This window comes from Pelobates fuscus, chromosome 5 (genome assembly GCF_036172605.1).
Source record: "Pelobates fuscus isolate aPelFus1 chromosome 5, aPelFus1.pri, whole genome shotgun sequence".
In the NCBI taxonomy this organism is placed as follows: Eukaryota; Metazoa; Chordata; class Amphibia; order Anura; family Pelobatidae; genus Pelobates; species Pelobates fuscus.
This window is the reverse complement of record NC_086321.1, coordinates 189,227,194-189,234,502: the sequence shown is the minus strand read 5'-3', so window position 1 is coordinate 189,234,502 and position 7,309 is coordinate 189,227,194.

The window sequence follows — 7,309 nt, the reverse complement described above, 5'->3', positions numbered from 1 at the left end:
TGGAGAAGTTTCTTGGTTGGACACAAGGTAGGTAGATAGAGGCAGGACCAGGGGTTGGAGAGACATGTATATTGGATATTTTGTATTCCTACTGTATAAAAATATAGGATTTTCTAGATTTCTATTTGATCGTTCATGAAAACTGGCAAATCCAATAAATGCATGTAATAGCATTTTGCAGGTGAATATATTCAAATCTTGTAGTGTAGTGTATGTGTGTAGTGACTGGTCATCTCTTGGTACCCAGCTGTCACAAAAAAATGAAAATAAAGAAAAAAAAACTAAGTGTAGGTTGATAGGGGTTGATATGACTCCAATTTAACTATCATAAGGATGTTATCTTGACTTATGACCACACCCATGGCCACATTACCAGGAGGTAATGCAGGATGCAAGATTTGATCATCAGAGTGCTTTGACTTGTTGACCTCTATGTCAACAAAACACTGAAATCTAACTGACAGATATGAGAACTCTTAAAACAGGAAAACGCTCAGAGAAACCTCAACAACCTACTCACTCAGGTCTAAAATCTTTCATATTAAATCTTTTACGTTTTATTACCAATTTCTTGAGCTCATTTCACTATAATTAGTGTCAGGGTGTTGGGATGGTTAGAGTTGCTGTAACCTCTACCCAGTCTCACAGGAAACAGTTTGGTACTATCAGTGAGCACTTCCTGTCAGACCGAGTAGCGTAAACAGAAGCTCCTCTATCTCAGTCAGCGGCTCAGCCACATTATAATGGTTTACTGGCAGGAGGGGAGCTGTGCTGTGCTTTTACCTCCTGCTGGTCAAATAATTTTTGCACCCCTGGGCCAGAGCACCGTGATGTTGCAGCCTGTGCTGCCTTATGGTAGCGCCGGCTATGGGTAGGGGGGACATGCACAGATGAGGACAATGGCATGTAGTTTGCTTTTATTTCTCTGCAACCATACCCACTGCCCATGGGTATGGGTGCAGAGCACATGCACAGGGAGTGGACAATACATGTAACCCTCCTCGCCTTTTCTCATTCCTCCCAGATCCATCACCTGTGGGTAGGTGAAGTAAGTGGACTACCATATGTCCACCTGATGTGTTTATATTTATACCCTCATTCATTGCCTATGGGTGACCTTATGATACCTTTTCTCATACAGTGGATTGGTTAGAAGGAGGACAAGAGACAGAATCCTCGTTATTCTCATTATACTTATACCCCATCACAGGCAATGGGGTATTAATGGTTGAGCTCAGTAATAGCCTTTTCCCAATGAAAATGGATGTACTAGTGTTTTAGGCATTGTATTTGAACTCATTGCAAATAATTGTCAGTTCCTTGTTTCCTGTTTCTGTTTTTTAAAGAAACTTCCCTATTTTAAACTGCCTATTTACAGACCTTAATGTTTTTTGCATGGTTTATATCATTGTGTTTCTTGCACAATAATAAATAGCAGAATCTGATTTTGATAAACTGTCAATATTTAGCAGAGCAGAGGAGCCACTTGTAGATGGGGTGATTCTCCCTTGAAAATTCTCTGCAATGTAAGTAGCTTGTCCAGTTCGAAAAGCAGACAACCAAATGAAGGAATTTTCTCCAGGAATTAGGCGGATCCATGCCATGTGGTGATCATTGATGTTAAAACCACTCACTTCACATTGTAACTGGATTGATTCTCCAATCCTAGCAATTTCCAAACTTTTTTGGGTGAAAAACACATTTGCTGATGACCCTTTGACAGAAAAATGATTATATAAAAATTATGAAATTTAAGCATTGGATATTATTAATTGGTTTACTCTGTGGTTCGGTTTATATACTCACCTGATATATACAGTGCCATAAAGCATAATGTATACAGTAATAACATTTCAATTAGTTACTCCTGCAGTCTTATAATCTCTGGTGCTTTACTTGTTAAGCTACTTAAATAATGTGGCCGAGGACTTTCTTAACATTAACTTAAACCACGAGTTATTTGCATATTACCCCAGGATGACATCCTATAATAAATGGAAAAAACAATAGAAAACACTTGTGTGGGTTTCTAATCCAGGTTTGGTGAATAACAAATGTGTCTTGCAAATGTAATTCAAATATTTACAAAGTGATATATTGTATTTGTCAGTATTTCTGAGTACAGTGTAGATGCAATATAATGGGTATATCCAGCTAAGGGAGACAAGAAAAGAACAATATAGTGTAAGCAAATTTGGTGTATATTGAGTGCCAATTGGCCACTCACACATTGAAGCCAAATAAAGAGCCTTCAGAAACCATTAGATGTGTATCTGCTCAATTCCTGGGTTATATTGATGTAGGTCTTGTTCATGGAAATAGATAAAGTGCAGCCAAATAAGATAACTATATACATAAAGTGCACAATGCAGAATTGATTTACTTACACAGAAGCAAAAAAACAACAGGTAAAACTGGCATCAAGAGATTCATATGGTAAAATCAAGTCCTACGTGTTTCATGCCTATCAGGGACTTCCTCAGGGACTGTTTCTCAATTGAAGATAAATATAAAGTGCATGAAAATCTCCCTTACCTCCCTCCTACATTTCCCCTCCTCACCCTCCGCAATCAGTCCAGGTCTTCTTCCTATAGATTCTTTTGTTCTTCTCCGGCTGGTCTCTATCTTTTCATTATTAATTCCTGGCTCTGTCCATTTGACGTCATCGAGTCCGGTGCATGATGACGTCATGCGTTCAACGCATGCGTTTCACCATAGCCATTTTTTTTAAGCCAGAGTCTCATGGTGACGTATTCGTTCCATCATGCGTTCCACTACCCGGTAATCCGATATAGTCATAACAATTTCTTAAAATAGATAGGTGGAAGGGTGAAACATGTATCAGGGGTGAAGGAGAAAGAGGTTAATGATTACTTATAATAATGTACATAAAGAATACTTTATTAAACATAAACTTAAAAAATACGTATTAATGAAATAATCATGTTAGGGATCGATCAATATTAATATATAAGAACTAAATACATACATTCACTATTTGGTGAGGACAAAAATATAAAAAAAATATTTTATTAATTATATAAAAAATTGGTTTAAAACAATTCAAAAAAAATCACATACATATTATTCATATAAAAGAAAAGATCATAAAAATAGTTTTAGTTACTTAACATTTAAAGAAAAAAAAGCTTCAACAAGAGCAAAAAGGAAAGGAAAATACTATAAAAAGCACCAGAGATCTATATCTATATTAAGTCCATCTGTTTGGAGGGTTACATAGTTACATAGTTATACAGCTGAAAAGAGACGTGCGTCCATCAAGTTCAGCCTTCCTCACATATGTTTCTGCTGTTGATCCAAAAGAAGGCAAAAAAAACAGATATCTCCTTGGATCAAGCAACTATTACCCTACTAATTAAAAATTATATAACTGTATGTTATGTTTTTGGAAGTATTTATCTAATTGCTGTTTAAACATCAATTATAATGTGTTAATCCAATAAGTTTCACGTTGTGCTCGTTTTTTTAAATTATGTTTTCACCTCTCCAGTAATTTTCAATTTTTCCAGACCCACATAATAAAAATCTTTCCAACTGAATTTAGTGCATGTGTTACAGGGGATGGGGACTATATGTTTATTAAAAAAAAAAATTCTAATATTATTTTTGTGTTCTAAAATACGTTCTTTTAGCTTTCTACAAGTTTGGCCCACATACTGCTTCTCACAAGGGCAGTGGAGTAAATATATTATATTTTTCATTTTGCAAGTAATGTTTATTTTAAAGTAAATTCCCTCCCCGTGACTGAACCTTTAAAAATGTTGTTCTTAGTAATGTTTGTGTCATACTTGCTTTACATTTATTGCATGAATTGAAACCGTTAATTCCTCTAGTTAAAGTACTTTTGCGTATGTTTTTCAGAGCATAACTGGAAGCTAAAATACTTTTTAGGTGTCTTGCTTTTTTAGAAATCATGGGTGCCTTTTTTGGAAGTACTAAACCTAAAACTGGATCCCTTAATAGAATATCCCAATGTTTGTTTAATATTTTTCTATTTCTATGATGTTGTGTATTATATTGGGTAATAAAAGTTATTTTTATTAAAGGACCACTATAGGCACCCAGACCACTTCAGCATAATGAGGTGGTCTGGGTGCCTGGTCCAGCTAGGTTTAACCCTTTTTTCTATAAACATAGCAGTTTCAGAGAAACTGCTATGTTTATAAATGGGTTAATCCAGCCTCTAGTGGCTGTCTCATTGACAGCCACTAGAGGGCTTCTGCGCTTCTCACTGTGATTTTCACAGTGAGAAGACGCCAGCGTCCATAGGAAAGCATTGAGAATGCTTTCCTATGGACTGGCTGAATGCGCGCGCGGCTCCTGCCGCGCATGCACATTCAGCCGGAGAGGAGGAGAGCTCCTCGCCCGGCGCTGGAGAAAGAGGTAAGTGTAACCCCTTCCTCTCCATCCAGCCCGGCGGGAGGGGGACCCTGAGGGTGGGGGCACCCTCAAGGCACTATAGGGCCAGGAAAACGAGAATGTTTTCCTGGCACTATAGTGGTCCTTTAACTTATTCCTATTCAATTCTCCAATTAATTTTTTACTCTGTTTCTAAAACCTTTTTTTTTCCCCACACTTTTTTTTACATTAACGTATTGCACAAATGTTTTACCTGCTCTTGATAGTCAAAATTTTTAGAGCAATTTCTTCAGATGCGAATCAGTTGACTGATGGGTATGGAGTTCAGCCAATTCTCGTGGTGCCAACTTTTTTTGTGTATGAAGCTATTCCCTTCGGTTTTTTTGAAATAGCATTTTGATTAAACCTCACCACCTTCAATGTAGAATGTGATGCCCAAATAATGAATGCATCCGGTGTCATATGTGTGAGTGAATTTCAAACCATAGTGATTAATATTAATGTATTCTTAAAACTTTTCTATCTCACTTTGAGTTCCTTTCCAAATAAACAGTATGTCGTCTATAAATTGTTTCCAGAGAACCAGGTTTGCAGGCCAGCCATGCCCCTTCCACACGGAGTTGGCTTCCCAATCTCTCATGAATATGTTGGCATAGCTGGGGGCAAACCTGGTCCCCATAGATGTATCTATTTGTTTTAGGTAGAAAATGTAATTGAACAAAAAATAATTGTGGTGTAAAATAAAATGCTTGGTGTGCGAGTATCTTCCTTTTATGATTTTTTTCCACTGCTGCATAATAAGTAGTGTTTAATAATGGTATACAATGATGTTACATCAATTGTTATTGCATATGTAGTCTATTTCCCATTGTTTGTTTTCCATTAGCTCCAAAATATGGGAGGAATCTCTTATGTAAGAAGGTGCCCCCTCTGCATATTTTTGCAAGTGATAGTCAATAGACTCAGACATATGTGCAGTTATTGAGTTAATCCTACTAATGATGGGTCTTCCTGGGGGTTTTATAAGGTTATTTTGCAACTTAAATAAAAATAAAAAAAATGTGAATTATTGGGTTTGTTTGTTAAAAAGATACTCAACATTATTTTAAGATGTATTTTTTTGCAATGCATATTGATGTAGGTCTCGTTCATGGAAATAGATAAAGTGCAGCCAAATAAGATAACTGTATACATAAAGTGCACAATGCAGAATTTATGTACTTACACAGAAGTAAAGACAGCAGGTAAAACAGGCATCAAGAGATTCACAAAGTAAAATCAAGTCCTGTGCATTTCTTCCCTGTCTGGAATAAATACAAAGTGTGATGGGCTGCCTGGGACCCCGACCGGGTACCTCCATCAATCGCTGCTTCCTAGTAATCCTTGAGTACCCCTAAACCCCACAAACCACCACAGCTGGGTTGGGAATCTCACTGTCCTCCACCCACCCTGGTCCCAAGACCAGGATCTAGCTTCCAGTGGGTAGACCTCTCCTAGTCCAGAGAGTGAAGCAGGCTGCTCTTAGAAGAGCAATCATTGTGATCCAAGGGAGTATAGTAATTATAGCAATCCCCAGAGTGAATATATCTCTCCAATCCCTCAAACATGAGCCTAGACTTCGTGAAGGGTAAAACAAATCTATTTAATGGCAGCCACAACTGGCCTTATATGCAGGCCCTCATGCAAGTGGCACTCCCCCCTGGACCTGAGAGTAAAGTACAGTAAAATAATATACACAATTACATTGGCTCTCAGGTCCAGGACACTCCCATACAAAATAGGTCAATCCCTCCCCATGCCTGGGAGATAATTGAGTCAAGCACTGTATTAAACTCAATTATCTCCAAGCACAAAAAAAACACAAATTTGCCAAACACCCCAAAAGTACATAAAAATACATGAAACACCACAAAAGCCACATCCCCTGATAGCCCCAATCTGGGTGACCAACATATCCAAAAATCACCCAGAATGGTTCATGGGTTCAGGAATTTCCTGGAAGTCATAATTTGACTGACCACACGCATGGTCCCATGCCGAGAATAGTTCCATAAGTGCCGCTGGGGACAGACCAGGAACTGCACAGTTTTCATGCCGAAAATTGTTCCAGGGCATTCGCGGCAGCCACCAGGCAGCTAGCTTTCGGTTCTATGTGCATGAATGGAAAGTGCCACACCAGGGGAACCAGGGGGAATATAAAATGGGTCTTTACAGTTGCTGACCTGGCCCATAATCTTTTGGTAAGAGGCTGTCCAGCTGGCCCTTCCAAGAACAGGTGACGAGGCTCAGTTTGTCACACAAAGTGCATGAAAATCTTGACCCCTTGGTTCTTTCGTTCTTCTCCGGCTGGTCTCAATGTTTACATTAATTACTTCCTGGTTCTGTCCGTTTGACGTCATCACGTCCAGTGCGTGATGATGTCATGCGTTTCACCATCGCCATTTTTTTTAGCTGGGGTCTCATGGTGACACATGTGTTCCACCATGCATTCCACCACGCGTTCCACTACCCGGTAATCCAATATAGTAATGAAAAGTTCTTAAAATACGAAGGTGGACGGACGAAACATGTTGAACTCCATACCCAAGAGTCAACTGATTAGCATCAGAATAAATTGCTCTAAAGATATTGACTATCAAGAGCAGGCAAAACATTTGTGCAATAAATTGATGTAAAAAAAGTATGAAAAAAACGTTTTAGAAAGAGAATTAAAAAGAGTTGGAAAATTGAATAGGAAAGAGTTAATAAAAAGAATGAAAAGGATAAAGAACAAAAAGATGATTATAAATATGCTTTTATAACCCAATATAATACACAATATCATAAAATTAGGAAAATTTTAAACAAACATTGGGATATTCTATTAAGGGATCCAGTTTTAGGTAAAGTACTTCCAAAAAAGGCACCCATCATTTTTTAAAAAGCGAGG